The 14,876-nt window shown below is 39.6% G+C and overlaps 1 protein-coding gene across 1 annotated transcript in view; it reads left to right on the forward strand.

Annotated features, from left to right (window-relative positions):
• The first annotated feature begins 4,674 nt into the window (after positions 1-4,674).
• LOC113413638 (uncharacterized) overlaps positions 4,675-14,876 on the forward strand; it is a 72,990-nt gene continuing 62,788 nt past the window's right edge. Inside the window, exon 1 of the mRNA XM_087952245.1 lies at positions 4,675-4,863. The gene's annotated coding sequence lies outside the window, so the exon portion shown is untranslated. The remainder of the gene's footprint in view (positions 4,864-14,876) is intronic.

A 14,876-nucleotide genomic window follows, 5' to 3' on the forward strand; every position in this document is an offset into this window, starting at 1 on the left:
TTCCAAATAAAATAAAAACAGTTTTAGTGATGTTAATGTGTACAGGTAGTCCTCAGCTTACAACCACAACTGGGGCCAGATTTTCTGTTGTAAATAGGGGCAATGGTTAAGCAAGTCATCAATTTTATATTTTTTGACCCAATTTTACATTTTTATAGCAGTCATTACATGACTCGCATGATCATTAAGCAAATCACATATTCATTAAATGAATCCACTTTCCCCAATTGATTTTTTTTGGCCAGAAACTTACTGAGAAGGAACAAATCACAGTCATGTGACCATAGGTTGTTATAACCAGTTGTAAATATTACCCCAGTTGCCAACATCTGAATTGTCATCATGTGACTGTGGGGATGGTAAGTCCAAGGACAGGTCATAAATCATTTTTTCTGATGCTGTCATTACTTTGAACCATCATAAAATGAAAATTAAAGAGTACCTGTATTAGCCTTAAAAACATTTAAGCTGCATTTAAATCTGTAACAGTCAAATTAATTGCACTGTTGTAATATTTTATTTTATATATCTTCTGAATAAGCAGAGCAGACTCTTAATCGTTATCAAAGCTCTAGCTATTGCAAAATGGTGAGCTATCTTTCTGAGTCCCATACTTGGCTAGGAAACTAAAGATCCTGTAGCATTTATCCTTAAATCCTCAAACCTTTTTGCATATATACCTTTGTGCGCTTACAAAGGGTCTTTCTTACCAATCAAAAACTAGTGAGATGGGATTTTTCTGATGATTCAATTAACTGACAACAGTGCCATCTTGTGTTGTACTTTGTCAGCCAGTGTATATTTTATATGTGTCTTTGTACACACAGACAAACAAATGCACATTTAATATAAAAGCTCATTTAAGAAAGTGTTTGAAACATGTCAATTATGCAAAATACTTTACTTATTGCATGATAATGAATAAGTGCTCTTTATTGTTACTTATTTTTCCTTCCATTGGATTTGTGGTTTACTGTTGGCATGAGGGCAATTCAATGATAGCAACAGGGAACTTCTCAAAAAGCTTATGTGGATATAATTTGATGGAGCTGCAAATCAATATTACTTTTTAAATTTTTAATGTTTGCTCTGTGCATAATGCTGCAAATAAAATAAGCTCATCTGTAAAGATTCTTCTTGTGTGTGTGTCATTTCAACAAAATTGCTAACTACAGACTATAGATATGGCCTTAAAAATGTCTAGACTAATAAATCAAGACTAGAATTTGAACAACCTCTAGTGGCAGGTAATTTTTCAGAACTTCTAAACTCTTACTGTATTTCTAACAAATTGGGGAAGGTGGGAGGACAGATGGGAGGAGAAAAGAGTCAATGCAGTGGGTTACAGATCTAAAAGTAAAATCAGACATCCAGTTTCATTATAGCATATCTGTATTTAGTGAAGTAAAATGCAAATGGTGGCATTGATTAGCAATAGCACTTAGACTTATATACTGCTTCACAGTGCTTTACAGCCTTCTCTAAGTGGCTTACAGAGTCAGCATATTGCCCCCAACAATCTGGATCCTCATTTTACTAACCTCGGAAGGCTGGAAAGCTGAGTCATCCCTAAGTCGGTGAGAATCAAACTGCTAGCAGTCAGCAAAATTAGCCTGCAATAATGCATTCTAACCATTGTGCTACCACAGTTCTGAAGAAATAAAAGGGATACAATTTACACAGCTCATGCTGAAACTGAAAACTGTTTAGAATCTTTATAGTGTAACAGCTTTGCAAAATGTTTAAAAGTAACATTGCTTTCAATGTATTCTCTTAAACTTTGTCCATTAAACTAGCCAAAGGGGAATTAACTTAATAGATTCATGATTGAGTAATACTGAAGTAGAATGCCTGTCCCTCATTATTTCTACCCATTCCATAACAGTGGGCATGATTCATAACCCATCCATTAAGCAACAATATTTGACAGAATTTAGGAAATGTACTTTTTCTGTTGTTTCACCTGTTCTGGAATAGCATTACCAGGGAGGTCAAAATGCCACTGCCTGAAAGCCTTTAAATGTTAGAATGAGATGGATAGGTGCATGTCCATCTGGTATACAGTATCTGTTTTGGTTGGGCTGTTATGGTTGAGCTCTTTGGTTAGGCTTTCACATAAGTTACATTCACTATTTTTTAATTTGCTTGTAGCACCTGATTCTGTTTTTAATCTATATCCAGAGTCAGTTCTGAGATGGACAGTCAGATAAATCATGATTCATTGAAGTCACGATAAAGGAAGTTGTAGTTTGCTGAAGAAACCCTTTTTGCCTTCAGAATATTTCATGAGCCAATCTCAAATATCCATTTTCTGGGCAGGTTCATTGAGAAAGTGGTGCTTTCAGGTAGCTGCATATTCTTGGGGGAAATTTATTATCTCTACTCTCTCAATCTGAGTTCAGACCTGGTTGAGAATAGCATCAACCATAGTTACCCCAAAGGCTGCCTTCTGTGGGAGAGAGACAGAGGAAATATCATTGTATTGTTTCTGCTCTTTCTCTCAACAACTGTTGTGAGTACATCATTGTCAGTAGTGCATTTTCTTGAGATGGGGATTGAAGGCTGTATTCTGTGGTGTTTTCACTCCAACTTCTCAAAGCGAAGTATTAGATGACCACCATTCTGAACTTGGCAGTCAATGGACATCTGTAGGAAGTTCCTAGAGGAAGCAATGAAGAATTGAAGTGGGGGGAGGGACTAGATGTCATCAGTATTTATTATGATACTCATCTATATGTCTCCATAATACCAGAATCAAAATAGATTGTTATGTACATGTTATGAATCATTGCTTGAATGCAATGATGAGGTAGATGGAAATTAATATACTAAAATTGAATTCAGATAAAATGAACACCTTGTAAGTAGGTGCCACAAGATCTCAAAAACTGGAGAGTTTGCTATCTTAATAGTTATGCTCCCTAAGAAAAAATAGATACATAGTTTGTGAGTCTTCCAAAAATCATGACTGCCACTGAAGACCTAACTGAGTTTTGCATGCCTTTTACCAGTTTAGGTTTGAGTTAGTATGCTACCTTCCCTTTTCTGGATAGGCAGAAGATAGTTGCAGTGGCTTATGTGGTGATAATCACATATCTAGACTACTTAAAGTGAAATTACCATTGTGAGTCTGCCCTTGAGCTCAGTTAGGAAATTATAGAATGTTGCCACCAAATTACAGGATGGTACATTTAGCTATACATTTGTAAGACTAATTCTAAGCAATTGCACTGTTGCCAATTAGATAATCAAGCCAGACTCAAGGTTTTTATTTAACCAGTGTGAAACCTGAGAGATGTCCTTCACTATTATAAAAAATGAAAATGATTCAGAGGGGTTGGATACATTATATTTAGGCTATTAAAACTTTTTACATTTATTTTTACATTTAATTATTGTTCACAAACTGATTCAAGATTTGTAAGAATGGAAAGCAGTACGAAACTTGCATGAGGCATAGATCACTTACATAGTACAATAGTTTTCACTCCTCAAGTCCTCAAAAAGCAATTTCACAACAGCTTGCTCTTCCTTGCTGCCCAAATCATTGGATTACAAGCCTTGTGGGAGTTTTTTCTTCCTAGCATTTTTTGAATCAATGAAATGTTGATTTAACTGAATTAACTGACTAGCTTGTCTCCAGAGCTTAATATTATAAGCTGAGAAAGAATGATTGATTCAAAGTCACCCAGCTGACTTTCATACCCAAGGCTGTACTGGATACAGGGGTGTCAAACTCATGTTGTCACGGTGGTATCACATGATGTATCGGGACTTTTTCCCCTTCACTAAACTGGGTGTGGGCATGGCCAACGCATGATGCATCCAGCCCATGGGCCAGGAGTTTGACAGCCTTGTACTAGAAGTAAGTCTCCTGGTTGTAGCCTGGAACCTTTACTCCTAATGTTTTGAAAGAGTCTTTAGAATGGATCTCTTTGTGCCACAGTTAAGTAGAGTTACATCAGCTCAACTGCCTAGTAGACACAATGGTGGAGATTACAAGAAGGCTGAGATAATTCAGCACTGACATAAACGTTACATTTAGAAGAGATATTAGATCACAGATCTCCTTTTAAAAAGGAGGAGACAGGAAAATATGCTCCCAGCTATGACCCTTTATATATTATATCCAGGGACAATATCATAGCTAAATGTTTCCCCAGCTGTTACTCAGTCAGAGAGGAGCCAGAGGGGCATCAAAGCATGAAGATGGTGACCGCAACCATCTGATCAAAGCCTTGCCTCTTTACTCCCAAGCAGTTGGCAGTTGGAGAGTTGTCCCCAAGAAGTCCTGCTTCCTAGCACCCTACTTTCACTTTTCCCTGAGGAAGGGTTCCTCAGATTGCCTTCTTGGCCTGCCTAGAGTAGGCATGCCAAGTCTACCCGTATTGAAGCAACTCCGTAGTAAATTGATGATTGGACAGTTTCTATGAATTTTTCCCCAAACAGGACGAATTCTCCAACAGTTGCTCAAATGCAGTACTTCCCCTTGACAAGGAAAATACCTTGAAAAATATAATGGAAGGAGTTCTTTAGAAAGTTCTCAGTTGTTATTTAATTCAATAACAAGAAGCCAGGTGTGGTATACGGGATTATTATTATTTGTATGTGTGATTTTATATTGTTACTTGGTTATTTTAACTTCCTGGTATATATTGTAATTCTTGCAGAGTATCTGAAATGTGTTCATCTGGAGGTTTCAGAAAAGCAAGCAGCAGAAAAAAAAACATAATCCTGACTCAAGTATCATGAGTTTCATTGGTTGAAAAGACACACCAGGAAGGCTGCAATCTGCTAGACAAAGAACTGAACCATAAAGAAGGCACAGCTGTGCAGATGGCCTGAACATCTTGAACAGAGCAGGTACATCATGTTCCACTTTCTCCAAAATTATCTCCTTTTTGAAGAAATCATGCAAACAACTTCATGAGACTGGGTGAAGACTGGTAGGAAAAAAATACACAATTTCTCTGGCTAACTCTAGTCCCATTAGTCACAATTTCCCTGACCATTGGAATATCAAGCAGCAGCAGCAGCAAATGATTGCAGCTTCTTAGATTGCCCAAAAATATTTCTAAAGGGCAGAGTGACCCCCCCCCCAAAAAAAAAACCTGCCTACCACCTGCTTCAAAGATTCCCATTTCTAATATTAGTGAGGTTTTCAAATTGCCTGTTTCCAAATCCAAATGCTCACGACAGACCTAGATGTAGCCCAACCATACAGCTTTTGTGTATTTGATGGAATATCCTATAACTAGGATGGAGGAAACTGTCAACTTTGTTGTTAACATTTTTAAAAATTCTTTTTTATCCCTATAGTATTTATGAAGAAGCTTGCAAATGTTAGGAGTTAGTTGGTTGGTTGGTTGGTTGGTTGGTTGGTTGGTTGGTTGGTTGGTTGGTTGTTTAGTTAATTTATATTCCACCCATCTCACTATCCAAAGACAAATATGGTCAGAGTGCAATCTGAAATTAAGAAATGCTGACTTTAATGTCTAGAATTAATCACATCACACCCAACAATTAAAGATTTTAAAGCAGATTAAGAAATAAAGTGTCTATCAATGAAATCTGACAGATACAATAGATGATAGACAAAAGTTGATGGATGGATAGATGGATGGATGGATAGATAGATAGAATATATATATGTATGTATGTTTGTGTATATATATATTTGTTTTCTGAGGTTTTCGCGGGTATTTGTATGTGGATCTTTGGTTATTCAGGTTTTCTCCTATGTAAAATTGGAAGTATTTTGGTGACGTTTCGACGAAATCTCATTCGTCATCTTCAGGTTTGTGTCTTTGGCTTTGTGCTTCTTGGAGTAATGTGAGCTTACAGCTGTTTTTTCTTTTAACTGCCAGTGGGAGTGTGACTTGACTGGGTGGGGGCTTGGCTGTGTTCTTGGATTCCAAAGAAAGAAGATTACCCACCTAATCCAAAAACAAACCCCAACCAAAATCCAAGACAGAGAATAAGAGAACGGCAAAGCCCTCCTCCCATATATAAAAGGCACTACAGACAAAATCAGCAAGATCCTCCAAAAACACAACATTAAGACAGCATTCTGCACAAACAGAAAAAATCCACCATCCTAAGAAACTCTAAAGACAGAATCGAGTTAGAAAACCAAGGAGTATATGAAATCCCATGCACCGCCTGCCCCAACACATACATCAGACAAACCAACAGAAGAATTAGTGCAAGCATTGAAGAACACAAAAACTCAATCAAAAAAGAAGAACCAACCTCTTCCCTGGTCCAGCACCTCAAAGCCACAGGACATGAGATTGACTTTAAAAATACCAGAACTATCGCCAAAACTCAACACTTCAACAACAGAATAATCAGAGAAGCCATAGAGATAGAAAAATGCCCACACAGCATTAATAAACGAGATGATACCTCCCGCCTACCAGCCATTTGGAAACCCGCCCTCATTAACAAACGAGTACCTAACATGAAGAATGACACCAGACCCACACCCACAAAGGCCACACAAGATGCTACCACTACACTTCCACGTAGAAAGCAGATTCACATTCACACAGATGATGAGACACCACCACGGACCAGAAGCCGTACCGCAGCTGCATCACTACCCGCTTCAAACCCCTCTGACCCATACATGAAGCGAACTGACGCCCAATATGAAGATGTGGCACGACCACAAACGCGAAGCCAAGCAACAGGATCACAGCTCACCAGCTCAAATCCCCCGACAACTAAGACTAACCTGAACACAGCCAAGCCCCCACCTGAACAGAACACACCCCCAGCCAATCAGAACACAGCCAACCCCCCAACCAATCAGATCACAGCCAGGCCCCCAACCAATGAGAACACACCCCCACCCAATGAGAACACAACCAAGCCCCTACCCAGTCAAGTCGCACTCCCACTGGCAGTTAAAAGAAAAAACAGCTGCAAGCTCACATTACTCCGAGAAGCACAAAGCCAAAGACACAAGCCTGAAGATGACGAATGAGATTTCATCGAAACGTTGCCAAAATACTACCAATTTTATGCGGGAGAAAATCCGAATAACCAAAGATCCATATATATATGTTTTCTTAAGTTTTCATGGGTACTTACGTGTATGGTATTCAGCTTTGTTCGGGTATTTTCCCACGTCATTATAGTTGTGCGTATAGTTGTGACAAACACAATACAGAAGCCTGATGATGGCAGATGAGATTCTGCCGAAACATTGCTACAACTTTAAAAGCACAACTATAATGACGTGGGAAAATACCCGAACAAAGCTGAATACCATATGTGTGTGTGTGTGTGTGTGTGTGTGTTTGTTTTCGTAGATTTTCACGGGTACAGGTATGTAGGTCTAGGTGTGTTTGGGTCTTTTCCCATGTAAGATTAAGAGTATCTTGGTGACATTTCGGCGAGGTCCCACTCGCCATCCTCAGGCTGGTGCTTACGGCTTCGTGCCAGTGCAAGCAGTGTGTGATCAGAGCTGCCATCTCTCTATAAATACTGGGGGTGGGGGCTGGTGTGCTGGGCTGGTTGGCTCCTATGCTGCCTCTTGATTGGTTGATGTATTTGATGTTGGTATAATGGGCTGTGTGATGGCCTTGTGAGTTTTGTTGTGGAGATATCCTGGATCTTGTGCTGTAATCTCCTGGGTTGTTTGTTTTGTAGTGATCTTTTTTCCATTAGCCTCTCATGTTTTAACAGCTTGGGTAATGGGTTGTGTGATGGGCTTGCAAGTTCTTTTGTTATGGTATCCTGGGTCCCGCGTTGTAATCTCCTGGGTCGTTTGTGTTTTGATCTCTTTTCCATTAGCTTCCTGTGTAGTAACGGCTTGGGTAATGGGTTGTGTGATGACCTTGTGAGATTTCTTGGTGTGGTATCCTTGGTCTTGTGCTGTGATATCCTGGGTCATTTGCTGTGTTGCAACTTCTTGAGTTCTTGTGGTGTAATTTCCTGAGTTTTCTGATGTGATGTCCTGATGCTACATCACAGCCATCCACTCCACTTAGTAATGCTGATTACAATTGCTTAAACATCATCCATTCACCCATTAATACCCACCAAGTTTCACTAACTAGGTAATACTAACTAGGTAATACAATGACTATTGGAAGAAAAAAAAACTGCTCAATAGATGGTTGCCTGCATGGATGAAATCTTCTGACAAGCCCCTATTCAGTTGTTGTTTTTATTTCAGGCCATCAGTCCTCCATCGTAAGTCACCTTCGCTGTTGTTGTGCTATTGCTTGGTTAAGTATGTCTTGCTTTCTTTTGGTTACCTTAGCTTCTTTATTCTTTCTCAGTCATATACTTTTGTCTGGTTTCGGCTGGTTTGCCATTAAGCATGTGCATCATTCTCTCTGGGTTTTTCTTGATTATTTTCTCTTCTGCTTCTCTCAATTTTGTTCACTTTAGTTCATATGACACATTCTTTTACATCCAGACCTCTTCACAATGTCCTAATAGAGGTAGATTTTCCTGATCTTTGCCAAGAAAAATGAAATAATAAAATAAATGAATAAAAATGCATAATAATCCTAAAATATATAATGTATTATTTCTGTACCATGTTTTGTCCTGTTCCATCAATGTGGTTTCCTAAAACCAACTAAGCTGTTGGTTTTTCTGTATGTCTTGTCTGTGCCTAATTCTTAAATATACATTATCTTTTTAGATTTACATTTCTATTGGCTACCTTGAATTCCAGTGGTTTGGCAATGTATGCACTTGTCCAGTTTCTCAATCTTACAGGTCATATTACTGATGTCAAACACATATGATAGGCATCTTGATAGGCATCTATAAGTACTCCTGGAATTTCTGAAGAGATCTTACAGAGTCCTACTGCATATCTCCTTGCAAAGATTGCATATTCCAAATGCATAGATAAGTGTCTTATTAATGAATCTCACGTGCACGCCAAGAAAAGCCACTGAACATTGGAGGGGTTTGTTTTTTTGAATAATCTATGTATCTAGTTCCAAATTCACTGTCTTCTTAAAAATGTACAGTCTAATGTTTGGGAAACCTATATTATATGGAAAATAAATATATATTTAAATTAAATTATAGTCTTTTTCCTTGAAAATTACAACTGTGCAGAGATGGATAAGTTAACCTTAGCACTTAAGGAAAAAGAAACATCAGAATATTATAGAAGCTGGGAATGCTGGTTTGACTGGATAGAACAAAAATAGAAAATATATTAGTAAACAATGTAAAATGTAAAAGAGGTAGTAATTATATATTCTCAATAAGATGTATTTGTAAAAATATCACCAACATTGATAACAAACAAGGAACCATAGACTGTCGATAATAGAATTGCTAGTTTTTAATCATTTTTTTTCCTTTTTCCTTTTTTTCTCTGTGTTTTGTGTATGTGTTTGTTTGATATTTTAGTTGTATAATCAATAAAGTTTGTTTTTTAAAAAAAGAAAATTACAACTGCCATACGCAAACTCTGATTTTTGAAGTAAACTCTCAGTGAGAAGAAAGAATCAATGACAAGCTGAGGAAAGTGGTAAAGAAAAATGATGTGTTAAAAATGAAACATGCAAATGGAGACCAAGCAAATGAGTAAAAGAACCTTCAGTCCCTAAAACATTAGAGTCTAATTTCTAACAAACCATTAGCAGTGTGGGATATTGTCAAACATTATTAAATGTAATTTGCCACATCTGTTTTATTAGGGAATTCATTTGGCACATACATTATTGTCATACATTATACAGTATTGGAGGGATTTTGCTAGAGTTGCTGTCATCATTGTTAAACCAATCTACATTTCTTGTCTCACAGATCTTTGCATTAATTCTTATTAGTGTAAGATTATATATTTATTCCTTTAACCAGGTCTAATTTTTACTAATGAATAAAATTTTGTTTTTAAATCATTTAAAACAGAGAGAATTTCCCATGAGTGAAGTGTGATTTTTAAACTTTATTTATTTGTTTGTTGTTTATCAAACTTTCTGCCCATCTCACCAGATTTTGTCACCTTAGCACAGGGGTGGGCAAACTTTTTGGCTCGGGGCTGCATTGACTTTTAAAATTTGACAGACGGGCCGGGTCAGCACAAGATTTTTTGGGAATCGCCCCCCACACTTCCCCCTCTTCTCCTCCTTCCCCTCCCCTCGGAGGCCCCTGAGTCAGGAGTTGCTACCGCCGGCGTGGCTCCGCGGCTCCAGTCCCGTGTTGCCTCGGGAAGGGAAAGGCAAAAAGGAAGAGCCGCGGCGGTGCTTTGCAATGGGAGCAGCAGCACCGGGAGGCTCAGGCTCAGCGGCTCCTGGTTTTGCCTTTTCCTTCCCAAGGCAACACGGGACTGGAGCCGCACGGAGCTGCGCCGGCGGTAGCAACTCCTGACAGCCCCAGCCGGACACCTGAGCAGAGCCGGGCGGAACTGCCTGTTGCTGCTGCCAGAGCACCGCCGGTCGCCTCCTCCAAGCAGCCGCCCACCCGCCGGGCTTCCCCTCCGCCAGCGTGGCTTGGGGCCAGGCACGAGCGCCCACGAGGAAAAAGGAAGCCGCAAGTTGCTGGGAAGTTGCTCGGGTTTCGGGGGCTTCAGGCTTAAACTTTGCACAGGCAAAGTTTGCAGGCGGAGCGTCTTCCCGCCGAGGAGCGGGAAGGGTTCCGCCCGGTGGGCAGGTGGGCTGCTTGGAGGAGGCGCCCGGTGGCACTCCAGGTTTCCTCCGCCGCGCGGCTCGGGGCCAGGCGCGAGCACCCGCGAGGAAAAGGAAGCCGAAGTTGCTGGGAAGTTGCTCGGGTGCTGGGAGCAGGCTTTTTAAAGTGCCGCCTGAGCAAAGTTTAGCAGCCCGCCCGCCCGCCGGGCGGAACCCTTCCCACTCCTCGGCGGGAAGGCGCTCCAGCCTGCAAACTTTGCCTTTGCAAAGTTTAAGCCTAGAAGCCCCGGAAAAAAAGGGGATCGGGCGGGGACTCACCTTCGAGAGGTCGCACTCGAAGGTGATTTCGAACTCCCAGCCAAGGCCTTTGCAAAGTTCTTTTCTTTCCTACCCCCGAGAGCGCTCCACACTGTTTTGCAGCTTTGGGGGCCATGCAGCACAGGGCAATACACCACGCCCAGTGATTTTTTTTCAGGGGCGGGCGGATTGGACAGACCAACGGGCCGGATGTGGCCCGCGGGCCGTAGTTTGCCCACCCCTGCCTTAGCACATGCCAGGAAGGAACTTATTTTGTGAGGTTTTTTTCAAGCTGGAAAGTCAGCAAGGGAGATGTTAGAGGGATGGGGGGAAATGGTACAAGAGGCATAAAACTACTGGCTGTTCTGATAGCAATGAAGTACGTAAACTGAAAGTTTTTTTTTTTTTTTACAAAAGAACAGAATTTGCAATATTTAATTAGGAAAAAACCTGGCCCCATTTCCAAATATCCCTTACAAAATTCCATTCCCCCATACATTTTAATTGGAGAAGACTCCTCAGAATAACATAGACTGCCAAGAAAATAAACAAATGGCTTACCAAATTAAACCAACCCAGAATTCACAATTGAAGCACAAAAATCCAGGCACAATTTATCTTACTTCAGGCACAATTTCTGAAAACTTAGGTCTTTGTAGAAGGTCTAATGCTAGGAATAAGGAAGAAAGGAGAAAAAGAGGACAACTTGTAGCAAGATAGATCACCAGTTACAGTGGTGATGAGTGTATTGTTTGGAGACCTGAAAGAACAGGTTAAGGACAGATTATTTTAGATTATATATGCTAGGATTATTTATGCTAGGAGTTAAAACAAACTGAAGATATAAAATTAATCAATTCATAAAATCCTAAATACTATCCCATCTGCCCCTCCTTACCTCCCAATATACTTGGTGGCAAATGAATGGCAGCAGTAGTAGCAATATTATACAGAACAGGAGATTTTAATGCAGAATTGCTGTGGTTTTAAAAACATAGCATAAATTTTTGATAAAAATGGAGAGAATTGGTGAAAAATACCAAGGCAACTGGAGGTTTGAATTCAGAAACAATGTGTGAATGTGAAAAATAAGGCTTTCTGCATATTTGGTAAGTTGGAGAAAACATACTAAAATGAATACACCTGAATAAGGGAAAGTCTTTTGCCAATAGGGAGTTGGAGGTGATTGCTGAATGTGACAAGAATGGTACAGTATATGTTGCAAAGGAAGCAGGCACAAATGGAAGGTTTAGCATATTGTTTAACACTGAAGGAAGTAGGAAGTAACATAAAAAAAGATACAATGTCCCTTTGGCTTAGTGTATTTATGAATAAAACTAAATAAGATGTGCTGATTGGGAATGGAATTGTAGGTGCATTTTTATAAGCAGACACTACTTTATGGGAAGGTACCAAATGAGCTTTGCTACAAATATTTAGTAGATTGCATGTTGCATCGTACATACAAACTGTATGTTGCAACATCTTTCAAACTCAGTCAATGTGGTGTAATGGTTAAGGTACCAGCCAGGGGTGGTATTCAGCCAGTTCTGGAGAATTGGTAGTGGAAATTTTGAGTAGTTTGGAGAACCGGCAAATACCACCTCTGATTGGAGATTTTACAACAGTATCCTTCCCTGCCATGGCCACCAAGCCACGCCCACAGAACTGATAGTAAAAAAAAAAATTGAATCCCACCACTGGTACCAGCCTAGAAACTGGGAGAGCATGAAGTTTAGTTCTATTTAGGCATAACGCCAGTGGGACCATCTAGGGCCAGTCATTCTCTCTCAGACCTGGGAAGGAGACAATGGCAAAGCACTGCAAAAAAAAAAACCTTGCAGGAAAACTGCAGGGACTTGTCCAGGTTGTTAAGTGAATTGCCACAATTAAGTGAATCATGTGGTTGCTAAGTAAATCTGGCTTCCCTCATTGACTTTTCTTGCCAGAAGCTCCCTAGGAAGGTTTCAAATGACAATCCCAGGACCTCAGGATGCTGCAACCATTGCAAATACATGCTGGTTGCCAAGTACATGAAGTTTGATCAGGTGTGAATGCTGCAACTATCATAAGTGTGAGAACTGATTATAAGTCACTTCCTTTAGTGCCATTGTAACTTTGAACAGCCATTTAAAAATGGCCGTAAGTCGAGGACTACCTGTGCTTAACAGGAGAAGAGACACAAACAATTGCAAAATGTACATAAATAGTGAAAAGCTAAAGAAGGTAGAATGCTTACTATAGACATGGGAATGGATGGAGATATTTTAAGACATTAAAAGTAATGGGTATCTTGAATGAATATTGAAAGAAGCAAAAATAGTTGGATAGGGCAGGCTTCTGCCCACTTTGTTATATGAAATGAAATATCTCAGAAGGAATATACAAATAGGTTGAATACAGTAGGAATGGGCTACAAGAAACATATGAAATAAAACAAGAAGAAATGGGATTAAGAATGAATAGATGTGACCGAAAACAAAAGTGAGTCAACGGTATGAAAAAGCACATTGAGTGATTGGGTCATACAGATAGAATGAATAACATATGAATTGGAAAACATATGTAAGAAGGAAGAGCGAACAATCTCAAAAAAGGAAATGGAGAAAATTGGGATGGGGTTTGTCAAAAAAAAAGAAGTGGTGAGAAATTTAAAGAACAAAAAAAGCACTGGGTGAAGCAGATGTCTATGGAGATTCTCAGTCATCCAGGTCATGTTTGTCCCAAAGGTTTTTTTTTTTTTTTCAAAAGGCAATTGGACTTTGTTTTTACTTAAAGAATCCAAGAAGCTTCTTCGGTTCATCACTTTCTTCAGTGTGAACCAGAGTATTGATGTGATGGAAGCAAGAATGGTTTGCAAGGTATAGAGAGGTGTAGCAGCATTTGTTTATTTGTTTAATTTTTATGCTGTCCATTTAGCTATCCCAAGCTACATTTCCTTCCCTGTTTTATGTATACTTTTAATTTCTTTGCCTTGGTATTTCTTATTTTCTCTTTGCACAATGCACACAGACACATGCCTTCATTCATTGGAGACCTTGGGGAAAGAGAATTTTTTTTAAAAAAAACCTCTTCCTGCGATATAACCTGAACTGAGTTTCTTTTTTAATGAATGTTTGTAAATGAAACAGAGGGAAGGCAGAAATGTTGTTCACCTACATATATGTGCCATATAGGTGGACCAAAATTTAAAACAGAAACGGCTGTGAAAGCCTGACACACAGACAAACCCGATACACAAGTCTGATGATGGCAGATGAGATTCTGCCGAAACGTTGCTACAACTTTAAAAGCACAACTATCAGGACGTGGGAAAATACCCGAACAAAGCTGAATACCATCTCCCTCCCTCCCTCCCTCCCGCCCCGCCCCCTCTCTCTCTCCCTCCCTCCTTCCCAGGTCTGAAAGAGTGTGACTGGCCTAAAGTCACCCAACTGGTTTTGTGACCAGGAGTAATATCAATTTACTGAAGATTTTAAACTATTAGAAATGAACTGGAAGATGAATAGCTGGCTCCCTTAAAGGACTTTTTAGAAGCAATTAGACCAATCCTTTCAAAAGTTTTGATATCTAGGCCATGGGGTTAGTTAGATTGTCTAGATTTGGTTGATCTGCTTTGAACAACAGGAACACTTGCAAAATAACCGACTTTGGTCTTCCATGGCTGATACCTCCAGCAAGGCAAGGATGGAGAAGAGGGTTAATGTTGTGCGGAAGTATCAAGAGGTTTTTATATTCTTTCCTCCTATCCTACAATGCACACGGGTACTTCAGGGGCAAGGAAAGTAATTACACTAATAATGACACCCAAGATACCTACTCATTTAAAGCAATAAAAGCAGAGGTGGGTAACCTTGTGTAGCCTGGGCTATTCCACTGCCAAACTTTGGCATGAGGAATGCATGGTAATACACAAGGAATTTGCTGAATATTATTAAATGAACTTAAATGCATTTAAATTCAGTT

This window comes from Notechis scutatus, chromosome 1, assembly GCF_049901735.1.
Source record: "Notechis scutatus isolate UNSWTSFEM ecotype Mainland chromosome 1, rNotScu1.2, whole genome shotgun sequence".
NCBI lineage: Eukaryota > Metazoa > Chordata > Lepidosauria > Squamata > Elapidae > Notechis > Notechis scutatus.